The sequence below is a fragment of the Alligator sinensis genome, unplaced genomic scaffold (genome assembly GCF_000455745.1).
Source record: "Alligator sinensis unplaced genomic scaffold, ASM45574v1 scaffold223_1, whole genome shotgun sequence".
In the NCBI taxonomy this organism is placed as follows: Eukaryota; Metazoa; Chordata; order Crocodylia; family Alligatoridae; genus Alligator; species Alligator sinensis.
The window spans coordinates 1462096-1476815 of NW_005841936.1; the positions used below are offsets into that span (position 1 = coordinate 1462096).

General features: G+C 44.0%; 1 protein-coding gene across 7 annotated transcripts in view; it reads right to left on the reverse strand.

Annotated features, from left to right (window-relative positions):
* CAST (calpastatin) overlaps positions 1-14720 on the reverse strand; it is a 102958-nt gene that overhangs the window by 75264 nt on the left and 12974 nt on the right. For 6 of the 7 annotated variants that reach the window (XM_025199124.1, XM_025199122.1, XM_025199125.1 and 3 more), the window contains one exon: positions 5646-5714. The gene's annotated coding sequence lies outside the window, so the exon portion shown is untranslated. Of the gene's footprint in view, positions 1-5645; positions 5715-14324; positions 14392-14720 lie in introns of those variants that run through there. The other variant, XM_025199123.1, reaches the window with a different exon arrangement.

Consider the following 14720-nt stretch of genomic DNA (forward strand, 5'->3'; position numbering starts at 1 on the left):
TTTCCTGCTTATGCAGGGGGTCGGACTCGATGATCTATTGAGGTCCCTTCCGACCCTAACAACATCTATAACACTAAGAGGTTAGGTACCTGCCCACGTAACCTTAACCTTGTCTTCTTCAAGCAAGTTCCCAATGCAGTCGTAAACATATACACTCTCACTGCTTCTGAACTACACTGAAGAGGGGCTACCGGTTTGCCATACAAACACTATCCCCAAGGAAAAACAAAAAGAAAAACCCATACCACACATGCTAAATTTTACATCCTGGTTTACAACTTCTTGGCCCTTACATACAGGATGTAATTTATATTTTCACTTACCCATTGGTAAACCTAGAGAACACATTCATCTCCCACCCAACACTGAGAATCCCCATGGCAAGACAACCCCAGGATTTCACTCCAGACACATAATGTCGGGCCAAAGGAAGCATCCGAGATCATTCAAATTGTGTGCAACTTTTTCTTTTGATCACAAAGATACAGGGGACAGACTCAACCCCCTTCCAGAACAGCACGGTCCCCCATGGTAAGCAAGAGTGTCGTACCCCATTTTTTTCCATGACAAGAAATAAAGCCTGCAGAGCACAGCTCCTTATAGCCTGCTGCTGCAAGGCTCAACAGCTCTGCTTAGATGCTCAGCTGCTTGCTATACTTTTCCTATTTCAGCAACCAGTTAATCAGGCCCAATAGAAAAAAGTCCTTTGTATATTCAGTGGCTAATTATGCTAAATGTGTGGTATGGCACAGGAAAGACTCTTCAGGGATGAAACCTTGCCCCTAAAAAAAAAAAAAAAATCAATGGCAAAATTCCCATTGACTTTAAGGGGTTGCTGTTCTCAATTCTGAAGTTTAAATGCTCTTCTACTTAAAGAGGGAAGTTGGGGAGGAGGGTCCAATCTAACAGAGATGGTACTGGACTAGACCTCAGGAAATCTATCTTGCTAGGTGATTTGGGTAAGTTTCTTTTGTAAAATGCTCCGAGATCCATAGAGGAAGAGCATCACAGGAGAGGCCAGTAGTATAATTACTGAGCAACTGCAGAGCTTTCAGGTTATTGAGTGTGGGAGCAGCCAGTCTTTAAATACTACTTGTACACAGATACTTCTTACTACAGTATTTACTTGCATACCACACACACCTTTTACCCAAAAATCAATTTTACCAAATTGGGTTGTATGTCTGACACGAGGAAGTGAATTTTCTTCATCTGAATAGAAACATGGTGGAATATAAGCATAAAGACACTGCTCTATACTGGCTGCTGCTGCTTCTCTCCTGCCCAGTAAACACTAGGGGCTGAGACCAGTTTCAACCCTCTCATAGCTGCTGCCAAATTGGCCTTTTGCCAACCTGGCACAGTTGGCTTTTGCCCACAGCTTCTTCTGAAACAACCGCTGAGCCAGCTACGAGCGTTTGAGCTGCTGCATGCAGTCACCTCTTAGCTATGACTCCCCCACAAAATTTCTATGTTCTACTTTCCAAAGATAGGGAGGCATATGGTATGGAAGGAGGTACAGTATTATTAAAGGGCATGCAAGATCTAAGGCAAAGTTATACTTCCGCAGTGATAAAATTTATCTAGTGATTAAGTTTGGTAACATTTATAAGGAAAAGGACTTGAACTTTCTCTTTAAGTCTGTATGAATACAGTTCAGCTGCTGTCTTTTTTACATAGTCACAACTCACACAAACCCTCTGCAATAATTACGTATATTCCATAGCTACCATATGATTAAAAGAATTATCATCAAACTGGGTGCTTTTAACTCCCAGCATGACTCTGATCAAATCATGAAAGAAGATGCCTAAAATAGAAGTCCGAGTCATCTAGTCTACCTCCAACCTATGTAGAAATATTTCATATCAAGGTTGGATTGCTCTCCACAGTGCATTTGCTGGGTATTTTCAAGTTTGATTTTAAGCATCCCCGGAGAAAAGGCTTTCAGCAACGACACTGGGAGATTATTCCGCATCTTAACAGAGCTCAGAGTGGTTTTCTTCGTATTCAGTCTCAATAGTCCATTTAGTATTTATGGGAGAAAATTAAACGGTTTTACTTTTCTATTTACTAGTCTAAATCACTCTATGGCATTTACATTTCACAAGAATTAGCAAACAGTCTTATATCCCCTCACAATTTCACTCTCATTGTGTTCCTCTGTACACTACTGGTGTCTGTCCAGTAATTAAGTGCCCAGACCTCAAATAAGTATTCTAGGCTGAGTTGACCACAGTCTTGCAGAACAGAACTATAAACTCTCTGGTCCATAATGTGAAACTTCTGCATATGTAGCCCAAAAACTGTTCATGCCTTCTTACTGAAATATAGCAGTCAGACTCATGAAGAGCAATACATAGGTTTTTTTTATTACTAGTTCCAATATTATTGCAAAATTCCAGAGGTAGCGGTTACTAATGTTAAAACTAACAGTTTAATGGGAAAAAAATGAAATGTTAAGGTCTAGCTTCATTTTAAAATGCTTTCAAACTAATTATCAGGAAAAGAACAAATTTGAGCTGAGTAAGCCAAATGCCAAGTTCCCCAAAAGAAAAACACTCGCCCAACATGTTTAGACTCAAAACCTGCTAAGTATTTCTTCAAGACAACAAATTTAATAGTAGCCTTCCCCTTCAGAGTCTAGTTAGCTAGAAATAGAACTTCCCAACAGAACAAGGACACCACAAGTCAAACTACAGGCTCTCAGCTCCCACCTTTACCACAAAGAGGTCATAGTTTCTAAATTAAAAGCATAGAATTCATTCGAGGAATCTGCCATCAAGCTGAGCATTTGAAGAGGAATTTGGCATCAAGTTGAGAAGGCAGAATGACATTCTGCAGAAAAACCTGAACATCTTTACAAGCCTAAATGGGGGAAAAAAATCTGTTCTTACACTGCACAATTCTTTCCTGAAATTCAGAAAGAAAAGAAGAGCAATTGCCTACGATACATCTATACCAGGGATCAGCAACCCCTGACGTGCATGCCATTTTCCTTGGCACGCCACACCCAGCTTGGGCTCTGGGCAGCTGCTGCCAGCCACAGAGCCATGGCTGCTTACAGTAGGCAGCCAGGAGGTTCCAACGCAAGCCCTGCGGCTAGCAGTTCAGGCTCCATGGCAGGCAACAGCTGCCCAGAGCCCAGGCCAGCTATAGCTGGGAGGCTGCAAACAGCTGTGGTGGGCTCCACAGCCTAGCACCGACTCCACGGCTGCAGTGCCTGTATATATACCTCTGGGCAGACAGAGGAGGGCCCAGGGTTGCACAGCTCCAGGCCTCTTCCTGGCCATGTGCCTGGAGGCACACGCCCAGCTGCCACTGCAACAGAGCTGGTGCATCTGTTTGCAGCCTCCCAGCTGCCTGCCACAGCCAGCCTGGGCTCTGAGCAGCTTTAGCAGGTGGCCAGAAACCTACAAACAGTTGTGCTGGAGTCCCAGACCCCAGAGCTCAGGGCAGCAGCAGGTGCCTACATGCTTCATCGCACACAGCAGGAAGTGCGCCACCCCATTCCTCCATCCAGAGGCATAGGTACACTCACTGCCAGCAGTGAGGATCAGGCTCCTCACAGCTCCCCCACCTCTGGCACACCATGTCGAGGCTTGGGTGGAGACTGGGGTGTTTTTTGCATTCCAGCCAAAAATGCTGCCAACCCCTGATCTACAGTACAAGGACTGCTGCAATCAATTTAAATTAGCCTCTGGAGGAACACTCCACACCCCAAGTAACACTGTTTTACTTGCTGAGGTCTAGATAGCCACAATCAGCCTCTTATACCCATATCTCATTTTCATTACTTAAAGTAAAATCAGCACCTGGATACTGTAGAAGTAAGAACTGAGAAAGTAAAATAAGGAAGCAGGCACTGTAATCTGGTAAGCAGCCATAAATTTGGGTTAAACCAGGGCTGTCCAACTGGTGGCCCCACAATGGGGTAGCATGCGGCCCACGGCCCCTGCAACCATCTCTCCCCTACATGGGAGGGGTGAACTAGGGAGGTGGTTCATAACATGCGTTATTTGTCCAGCTCATACGGCAAAGAGGATTCCAGGGGGCCACACAGCTGCCAGCACTGCCCACTTGTCAAGGTTGGGGGGAGATCCTGGGGGACTGCTCCCACAGCAAATGGCACATGCAGTCTGCAGCCTGGGGCCACACACCAATGCTGTGTGCAGCCCCCAGTTGTAGTTTTCAGTTAGATCCTGCATGCAAGTACTTGGCCAATGAGTCTAACCAAGACAATGCTCAATTACACTTCAGTCTTTTGGACAAAGTCTCTCTATTACTCAGCAGGCCTTTGGAATCGTCCATTATCTACACGGATAAATTTATGCTTCTGCATTTGCTTACTTAGGAAATATATTTAATGTCTCCTTCCAATTGAAGAGACCTGTATCTGGAACAGAAAGTGAACTTGTAACATGTTAAATCATAATCTGTATCTACTCGCCTACATGCACCTTTCCCCCAAAAATCAGTTTTCCGAACTTGGGTAGCACGTCTCAAGCAGAGAAACTGATTTTCTTCACCAGAGGAGAAACATGGAGGAACAGAAGCATAATGACATTGTGCTATACTGCCTGCTGTTTCTCTCATGCTCAACAAGCAGCAGGGGCAGAGTCCAATTTTAACCCTCTTCCAACTACTGCCAAATTGGCTTTTGCCTACAGCTTTTGCCTGAAAAAAAAATAGCGAGCTGGCTTTCAGAAAGTAAGCTGCTGAATGCAGTTAGTTTTTGGCCATGGCTTGAAAAATATCTCTCTCTACATTCTGCCCTCCAAAACCAAGATTTGTGTCTTATTTAGGGATGGGGAAGGGGTATGCAAGAAAAAATTTAGGTATTTTCCCCATTTTATGGTAATACATGTTATGTCCCCAGTGCTATACTGGCTCATTCCTACAAAAAGGAGAAATGATCCTACAGTGTTTTAAGTTGCAAACTAAAGTATGTTTACATTTTAAAAAATCCAAAATAAACCACATAGCACTGTCTGATTTAGGTATAATGGGGCATCCCTGAATCAACTGCAAATAATGATTCAGACTTTCTAGTTTTTCCTAGTATGAGGACTCAAGCACAGAAAAGAGTATCTTTATTCAAATGGATGGAAAGATGTGGTCACTGAAAAGAATACAGAGACAGAATCAGAGAGGGTATGTTATAGTAACCATTGTTGCTTCAGACAGTATCATATTTAGCCGTCTGGCTCAAACCAACTTTAGTGAGACAGAACAGCTAATGTTACAAGCAACCTGCCATTCATCCGGAACCTTTCAAAAGGCAAAACTGACAAAGAGCCAGTAGGTGGTCACCAGTATGACAAAATGCTAGTTTTCAGATCGTTGGAGACAAACAGATTTGGTAACTTTATTACAGCATTTTTGCTATTATATGTATTGTCCTCCACACAGAAGCCTAGATTGGTTGCAGAGATCTTACCCTGAACAGAACAAGATACAATTATTTTGGAAAAATACCTAACTGCATTAGTCAACATCAATCAGTCAGTCAGTTTTCAAGTGACCACTTTGCCATCTCAAAAAAATAAAAAAATAAACACCACCACACTGGTACAGAATATGACTGGGCAAATGTTTTGTGCTACCAACTTTCCAGGTTACCATAACGCAGTATTTTCATTTACCTCTGCTGCTTCGGATCCTTTTTTATCTCCTGGTTTAGAAGATGTTCCACTTTTTTTCTTGTCCCCATGCTGTAAGATTTTAAAAAAATGTTATTAGTAACATAACTCTTGAATTTTCTATTCAGAGGGATTCTGCAAGCCTTGTGACACTACACATGGGGATCATTTCACCCACTGGACTACAATGGTGTGGAACATGACAATTATTCTTATTCACTAACAGAATATAGCCAAAGATCTAGAAGACACAAAGCATGAAATGAAACCACAGGTAGAATTTAGATAGGCAAAATGTAATTAGTTTTAGGGGCAGAAATTGGCTCAGCTGATTGGCTTAACACTATGTTTCTTACAAAAAGTGCTAGAAATTCTCTTAATACCTGTTCTACAATTCATCCTCTTACATCAGAATGCTCTTTAACCCACTGCTAGGCTATAGGTTTGATGGCAACTTAAGTCTTGACCAAACTCTCAATGGTTTCATTAGGAACTGAATACTGCTTTTAGAGGAAACAGCACTATTCACTCAATCATAATTATTTTTTCCATTCCCTAGGTTTTTCTTGGAGATATTCCACCACAGTTCTCACCATATCTAGCCCTCCTTATCTCAAACGATAACTCTTTCTGTGATTTCTGGAGTTGTATTGTTAGCATATGAGCAATAATCTTTGCCAAAGTTCAGGCTCTTTTCCAGCCCCTCCCAGGCTTAGTGGGATCCTGCCCCCACTCTTTTCAGGTGTTAGGTCTCTTGCTTTCATATTCCCTGCAGTTGAGTCCTCCAGTTTTGACTGAGTCCTTAAAAATGTAGCGCACAGCCTAACAATCATCATTACTCAGCATCTCCAGCTGAGTTTGGATCCTATAAGCCAAAGCTGCAACCTGTGAACAACACAGCAACCCAAATAGTTTTTACAAAGTAAAGATTGCTTAATATGAACAGTGTGGGAACACAGTAGAAACAAGAGAAAAGGGTTTTTTATTCAGTGAAAAGATCTACATATCCAACCCTATAATTTGATGATGGGCCTGATCTCAGCTACCTGATCTCATCTTTCCCATTGCTGCCTTTTAATTCAGCCTCAAAAACCTTAATTTCAGTTTCTTGCCTGAGGTCCCCCACTTCAGCTGACTGAATTCAGCATGGATGAAGGTATACTATATTACACCTGCATAGTCCTTTTAAGTCTGTAGGTAGCCCCCTTATTCTGATGTTTAGCTTGCTTTCATGCATTGTGCAATTAACTATACCTGGGATTTCATTTTGCACCACAATAACAATTCTAACAAAGAGGTGGACAAACAGTATTTATAAACTCTTACCAGCAGCTCTTATACCCTTTATCTTATTTTCTTTCCCCTACAATAAATAGTGTCTGAAACTCACAAAACCACTGGCTTGTGAAAGTGACACTCGTGCAGTTCTCAAAAAAGTCATTCATTTTCTTTTGAAACTGAGCAGCAGCAGGTCAGATGATCAGTTATACAGGTTGCTCCCACTGTGTTATCAAAACTGATGGTTTTTTAACTCAATTTCATAGGAAAGGTATTTTTACTTCACATGGAGTGAAGAGCAATCCTGCAAACTAATATGCATGCATCCTCTAGTGATTTCAGCAGAAATCTACAATCAATTTGCAGGATTCAAGGCTTAAGTCGCTGTGGAGAAATGGAAACACTATATATAAGATGCAGTCAAATGCACAAAGGAAACCTGAGACGTGAGGGAAAAATCTCTCTCCATCTCTTAGCTACAGTAGGGAGGCAGTGCTTGTAACCAAATGTCGGTTAAAAAAATCAGGTATAAATGTGATGTTTAGTTCGATGTGCCTTTTAATTAAAAGTGTAATATCACATGGTACCTATGTAATCTCCAGGGATCTGGGTTTTCCATTCCCTGGGAAAAACAGGAAAAACTGTGGATTTTCCCTTTTAACAGAGAAAAGGCACAGATTTTTCATTTTAACAGAAATACCTGCAGATTTTCCACTTTTACAAAGGTCTCTTGAGGTTAGCAGAGCTCCAGCTTGCAAGAGCTTCTTGCAAAAAGGGCAGCAAACCCTAAGCCCTGTCCCAAGGGAGAGGGGGAAGGGACAGGGGCTTGAGACTTTCAGTCAGCAAGGCCTTGGCTCAGACTCACTTTCCCTCCTGGAGCCTTTGAGGTCAGTGGGGCTTCCAGAAGGCTAGGGCCCAGCTGGGGGCCCCCTCTGGTGGGGCTGGGGGCTGCAGGAAGAGCCAGCGGGGCCAGTGGAAGGGAGGGCGGGGGTGTGTGGGTGGTGTCTGCAATAAGCCCCACACAGAGGGCTAGCCCAGCCTGATGGGGCATGGACTGGGAGCTGTGCACCATTGGGCCAGGTGGGCTCCTGCTTGTCTCCATATGTGGCTTCTGCTGGAGTGCTGCAAGCCCCACGTGGGGGCACAGAGCCCAACTGGGCCCATGGCTAGTGGCTCCCAATCCACACATCATTGGGCTGGGCCGGCCAGCTTCGTGCCTCCACAACGGGCTTCCAGCACTCCAGCAGGAAGCCACCAATGGAAGCCCGGCCCTTTGTATACTGCTCCCACCTTCAGTGCTGTGCTCTACATGTGCTGATACGGAGCCAGCCCAATCTGGTCCGAAGGTGCGCACCAGTGGGCTGGGCCGGCTCCATGCCAGCACGTACGTGGGACTCAGCTAGAGGCACGTGCTGCCAGGAGCTCTGTCTGCTGTGGGCATGAGCGCCCTGAGGGCCCACTGCCTGCTGCTGCTGATCCGCCAGCAGTGGGGGCTGTGTGCTACAAACCCCACACCCACTCCCACACCCCTTCACAACCCTCCACAAACCCCACACCCACCCATACAACCCCCCCACACACAAACCCCACACCTGCCCACAAACCCCACGCTCTTTCACAATCCTCCCACCCCAACACCACTTCACAATTCCCCACAAACCCCACACCTGCCCACCCAGTACCTGCATATATATAGAAAGTACCTGCATATATTTCTAAGGGTTCAAATAATATTATGTTTAGTTTAATTTGTAAAAAATAAATAAATAAAAGTAATTAATTTTGCGTAATTCTTTTCTGCATGTAATTTTGAATTTTTCTATGCATAAGTCCTTGGGGTATACAGAGTGGTCTCAGCAGGAGTTCTGATTTTCCATGATGAAAAACCCAAAATCAAGTGCCAAAATATATAGATATTTAGAATGTGTTTTATGTTAGTGATTGAGGCACTAGTAGGCTTCCAAACAGTTTTAAAACTGTAAATATATCAATAAAACCCTGTGTTCAAATGACACCTATATATAGTGGCCTTTCATGGATTTTGGGTTTGTAATCAGAGATTTTGCCTTTTTTAACAGAGAATTTGCAATCTTTTTTTTTAAATCAGAGAAAACCAGGAATCCTGGTAATCTCACACTGTAAGGTTCATCATCCTGTTCAAATTTAATGTCTTTACACATCATAACAAACACATAGCGCTGATACAGGTGGCAGTTTTATACCAGCAAATCTGCACTTTGTACCAGGATACTAATTTCTCACACACATAGAGTTAAGTTATATTATAGCTAAGGTATTGCCAAGGATAATGAAATCCACAATAAGATTTTCTGCTGACACAGTTATGTCAGTCAAGCATTACACTTTTCTCGCATCTTAACCCATATACCTATGTTGGCAAAATTCTTAAATAGAGAACTGACTATAGACAATGCAATGAAGTTCACCACAGATAAAGATAAGGTGCTTCACCTACGAAAAAATAATCAAAAGCACACACACAGAATGGGAGATAACATTGCTGAGAAGGATCTAGGGTTTCTGGTGGATCACAAACTTAACAAAAGTCAGCTAGGTGACAGTCACACACACACACACACACACACACACACACACACAAAGAACAAACGCAGTTTTAGGCTGTATCAGCAAGAGCATTAAGCCATGGGAACTGATAGTACTACTCTACTTGGCAGTAGTTAAGCCTTTTCTAGAGCAAGGCTATCTATCTGGCATCCTGTGGAACATATGTAGCCTCTAAGGGATTAACCCACAGACCCTGGGCTCCTGGTCCACTGGGAGCTCTCCCCACTGTTTCAGCTGTTACTGCTGTTGGAGTCTCTGAGCTCCCCTCCCTCCTCCAGCTTCTGCTTCCTACCCCTGCCCCAGGGTGTACCATGGCACAGCCCACTGGATTGAAGAAGCCTGCAGCCAGGAGGACTGAGGGGACCCGGAGAACTCCACATTGCACAGACATGCCTGCATGGTGCACGGATGGTGGAAACAGACACACAGCACAGAAAGGGGCATATGGCACAGTGGGTAGGGGGAAGGGGCCACAGGCACATGCAAATCACGTGGCGGGGGGTGGTCCATGTGGCATAAGGCCCAGATGCATGTGATCCTTACGGAACATGACTAGGGGGCCAGCAGTTGTTGGCCACTCAGAAGTTGGACAGCCCTGATCAAGAGTATGATGAACATGAATGAGATCCACATTCTAAGACAGATGTGGAGAAACTGAATTGCAGCAAGCAAGCTAGATTTGGATCAGGTCTCAGAAAAAGATTCCTTACTGTTAGAACAGAAGACAGAGGAATACAATAGACTAACCAGGGAAGCTGCAAAATCTCCTTCACTGGAGGTTTTCAAGATGAGGCTTTATAAGTATTTGACACGGTAATTTAAGAGAAGCATTACAGCATTTGTGCCAGGAATTGGTATTTAAGGTCCCTTGCAAACAATGATTCTATGTAGTCTTAAACTGATGTACTATAAATCTACCCCAAGCTATGTGATACTCTAAAAACTATATGCTGCACTGAATCTAGATGTGCAGGTCCCATGACATCCCTGGAAATTCTTCATGCAAATGTACAATGCCAGAATGTAGCTAGTTTATCTGATACAGTATCAGTTCACAGTAGAGCTGACTGATAGCTCTTGCATGCTTTATTGTACAAAATCTGTGTTTTGTTGCTCTTATTTGTATTTTGGGAGGGGAAAGCTGTAAAAGCAATATTACAGATTTTAAGCCCAGTATGCATTTTAACTGTTTAAAGCTGTCACAGTTACAAAGCTAATTTCACATTTGTTCCCTTTCTAGTCTCTAAATGCTCAAAACATCACCTATTTTAACAGCAGGAGCAAAGCCCAAATCCTCCCACATATTTAGGTATTCATAACTAAAGGGAGTTAGATGTCTAAATATCCCTTACAGAATAAAGCATCTCAACACAACCAAGAGTCATGTCTAATCTTGCTTAAAGACTTTCCATCCCTTGAAGGAAAGCCTAAACTTCTTCAAACATGTCCCATATTCATTAGCAGGAATCCAGGTTTTCCGTTCACAATGGAAAACACAGTAAAACCTGGATTCTCTCTTTTAAAGAAGAAAAATTCAGGTTAAGGCTGACAGAGTTCCAATTTGCTGAGGGGCTGGGGGGAGGAGAACAGTCAGCACAGGGGGTGCCATGTGCACAGGCACATGGCCACCAGGCAGCTGTAGGTATGTTGGCAGGGGTGGGGTGGGAGGGGTGCAGACTGAGAACCTCATAGTGAGGGAGGGAGTTGGGCATGGCTGGGGCTACTGCCCAGCCCAGGCAGTATGTGGGGCTTGGGACCCACGGCCACGCGTGGCTGCAAAACCCAGGTGGCACAAACGACACGTGCCCCTGGAGGCTGGGGGGGCACGGCAACCACCCACAGGTGGTTGTGTTGGCAGCAGGGGCATGGCAGCAGCGAGCGGGGAGCTCGTGCAAGCAGCCGCAGCAGTGGCGGGCCAAGCGAGGAGTTCCTGCAGGCAGCCACAGTGGTGCTGGCACCAGGAAGGGGTGGGGGAGGGGGGATATGAGCAGTGACTGCCCGCAGGCGCCACCAGGAGCGTTGGCAGCACTTCTCACAGGGGACGCACGTGCACCCACATGCACCCCCTACACATCACCAATGCCAGGTGGGGAGTGGAATGGCCATGCGAGAGGGGGAGCCAGACTCCGCACTCCACTCACCGATCAGGCCGTAGCAGCCACCACCTCCTGTGGGCAGCAGCCAGGATTCAGGAGCTGCTGTGGGGGCAGGGGACTGTAAACCTGAGTCCCTGGCCCTGTAGTCCTGGTAGCTGTGGGTCTCCTCTGGCAGAGGTGGAGGGGGCAGAGGGTGAGGGGCACCAGCAGGGGTTAGCGGGGTGATGTGGCTTGGAAATGAGGGACAATGGCATGGGCAAGGCACCAGCATATCAGGGCTAATCAGCACCACAAAGCAGTGTGGACCCAAGTCCTGGTGAGTGAAGGGGGCAGGGAGTGCTCTGATTTTCCACGATAAAAAACCTCAAATCAAACCCCCAAAGTTACAGGTATTTAGAATTTATTTTACTATAATAAATAGTGCCTATAGTGATTGAGGCACTATTATACTATAATAAATAGTGCACTATAGTGATTGAAGCATTGGTAAGCTTCCAAATGGCTTTAAAATTGTAACTATATCAATAAAACACTGTGTTCAGCTGAAATATAGATATAAACCCCAAATCCGTGCTTAATCACGAACTTAGGGTTTTTTCTTTAATTGGAGATTTGGGATTTCCTTTAAATCAGAGAATTTGCAATTTTTAAACAGAGAAAATCAGGATCTCTGTCATTAGTCTGGTTCCTTTCACTCAAGAGAGACCACTTGTTAATGCTGTTTTTAGTACCCTTATCTTGTTCTTAACTCTGCCCCCATGCTTTAGCCCTTCAGGTCAAAAACAGCCTAGTAGGCTCAACAGGATACCAATGCCAGAGTCCTCAGAACTAATATCTACCACATCCTCCCTTTACAACCCTCTAGTTTTTGCCAAGTGAGTTTTTACCTTGAACCAGCCTTTCCATATTATACCAACATATTCATGCAATAAACAGCCTCTTAATCAGGGTTATATACTGTATTCATAAACTCCAACTCTGTCAAAGGAGGACACAGCAAACACCTAACTTACAGCTGTTTTAATTGTTTTAATGTCTTTGATGAAGTCTAACATTAGCCCATAACATTTTTATATTATACTATATATAAAGTTAAAAAAATACAGCAAGCAAAATACTAAACTTTTCATTTTACAATTTATCTTGAATTTATGCAAAGTAGGCAAAGAGAAGAGATACCCATGGTGTACAATTTCAGTTTAAGACTTTCATCACTTTAACATGCTCTATACAGCATACGAAAGTGCCAGAAAACATGTTTTTTGGTAGCCACACTCACCAACTCTACTTTCTCAACCAGCAAGATATACAAGATTTACAAAAACAAGTGACCCAAGTAAAAAGTTCTCCAGGCTCAAGGACAACATGCTAACAGTGAAACCAATAAACAACAAATCTAATATAAGCCCAAAAGGGAGGAAGTCCCAAAGCAAGGGGCTAGTGAAAAAAAAATCTATTATCCACTTCAAAAAGCCCAATTCTTTTTTGAACCAGTTACCAACTAAAACCCAGCACGACAACTACTTCATGCCTTTTGCTTATTCCCCTTCTAAGTTTTGTATGTTTTTCCTTACTTAAGTTATAAGGTCTTCAGGGAAGAACTCTCTCTTACTAGGGGACTGCACAATATCTCACACAACAAGAGTCCAATTTCAGTTGGAGTCATTAAGGGTACCGTGATGCAAATATTTTTGATAACTGATTTCCCATGAAACATGAGTGCAAGTGATTTTCTGACCCTGAAACACATGCTTAGTTTGTTTTAGATTGCTTGCTTTTAGATCCAAAACTCAGTGACTCAGGACAGCAGGGACCCTCCTAGTTTTGTGTATGGATTTTACCACATGTGTTAGCATTGCACAAAGTTTAATGCAATACTTGCACCTAAATCCAGCTATAACAGCCAACCCAACATCCAGCCCAACACCGGGACACACAGTTCTAACCACCTTTCATTGACACTGGCTAACTGGTTTGAATTCTGACTCACAATTAGGATTGAGGTTGAAAACTGTTATAACTGTATAATTAGATATTTATGTTCCAGCAAACTCTTCGCAAAGCACATCTAATGTGTGCTAGGATCAGCAATGGTTGCAGCAATGGTTGCAGGTTTTACTTTAGGAAACTAGTGAATTGAATGTTTGATGGCACAGACACCCTACAACTGCTTCCTTCTGTGACTGACATCAAATTAGAAAAAGCAGGCCTTTTGGAAGATGTAATTGAAGGTTTAGTCAGAGTAATCATTGGATGCTTAAGTACAGAATACAGATTATGCCAAAACTCAAAAACTTGTGGTTTACCTAGGGAGGTCCCAGCAAGATAGAAAGAGTCATTGTAGATCAAGGAACTCCCCACAGTTAGGAACAAGTTTACGAAGCCTATTATCACGCAGGAACTTACTCAGAAAAAGCCACCCAAAACTAACTCTACCTTAACATCAAGATCTCTCATTTATTTCGGCTTCCCAAATGTTTTGGACTAAAGGAGAACAAATGCAAGCTCTGTTATAAAGCTATGAAAAGCAGCAGCAAAACTTGTAAAGACAAATCTTTTTCATGTGACAGGTCTTTGCCAAAGTCTCACATGAGACTTCATGGGCTCTGAAAAGACAAGGCCCAACATTAACAGGTTTTCTAGCCAAAATAGGTGCAGGACCTTTGGCAAAACCAAGCCATGGCAAATACATAAGGGGGGGGGGCGGGAAAGAAAACTGCACCTGAGCCCCTTTTACGCTTGACAAAATGGTGGCACTGGAGCGGCAGGATCCTTTCCGAGCTGCTAGATATCCCGCTCAACATCGGCTTTTAGCTTGAAAGACAGGAGGACGAAGGAACAGGCTACCCAGAGAGAGCCTGGGAGTCTCCATCCTCAGAGGCTTTGAAGATCCGAGTAGATGAAGCCCTGGCTGGGATAACCTAGCTGGGGCTGGTCCTGCTGAGAGCAGGGGGTTGGACTAGACCTCCCGACGTCCCTTCCAGCCCTTATTCTGTAGGACTCCAGACAGCCGAGAGCCGCCTGTCCTCTGGGCGCAGGTCTGGAGCCAGGCACCAGGCGCCCGCGCCGCATCGCGAGCCTCCTGGCCCGGAGCCGCCTCCCCTGCGGCCCAGGTGTG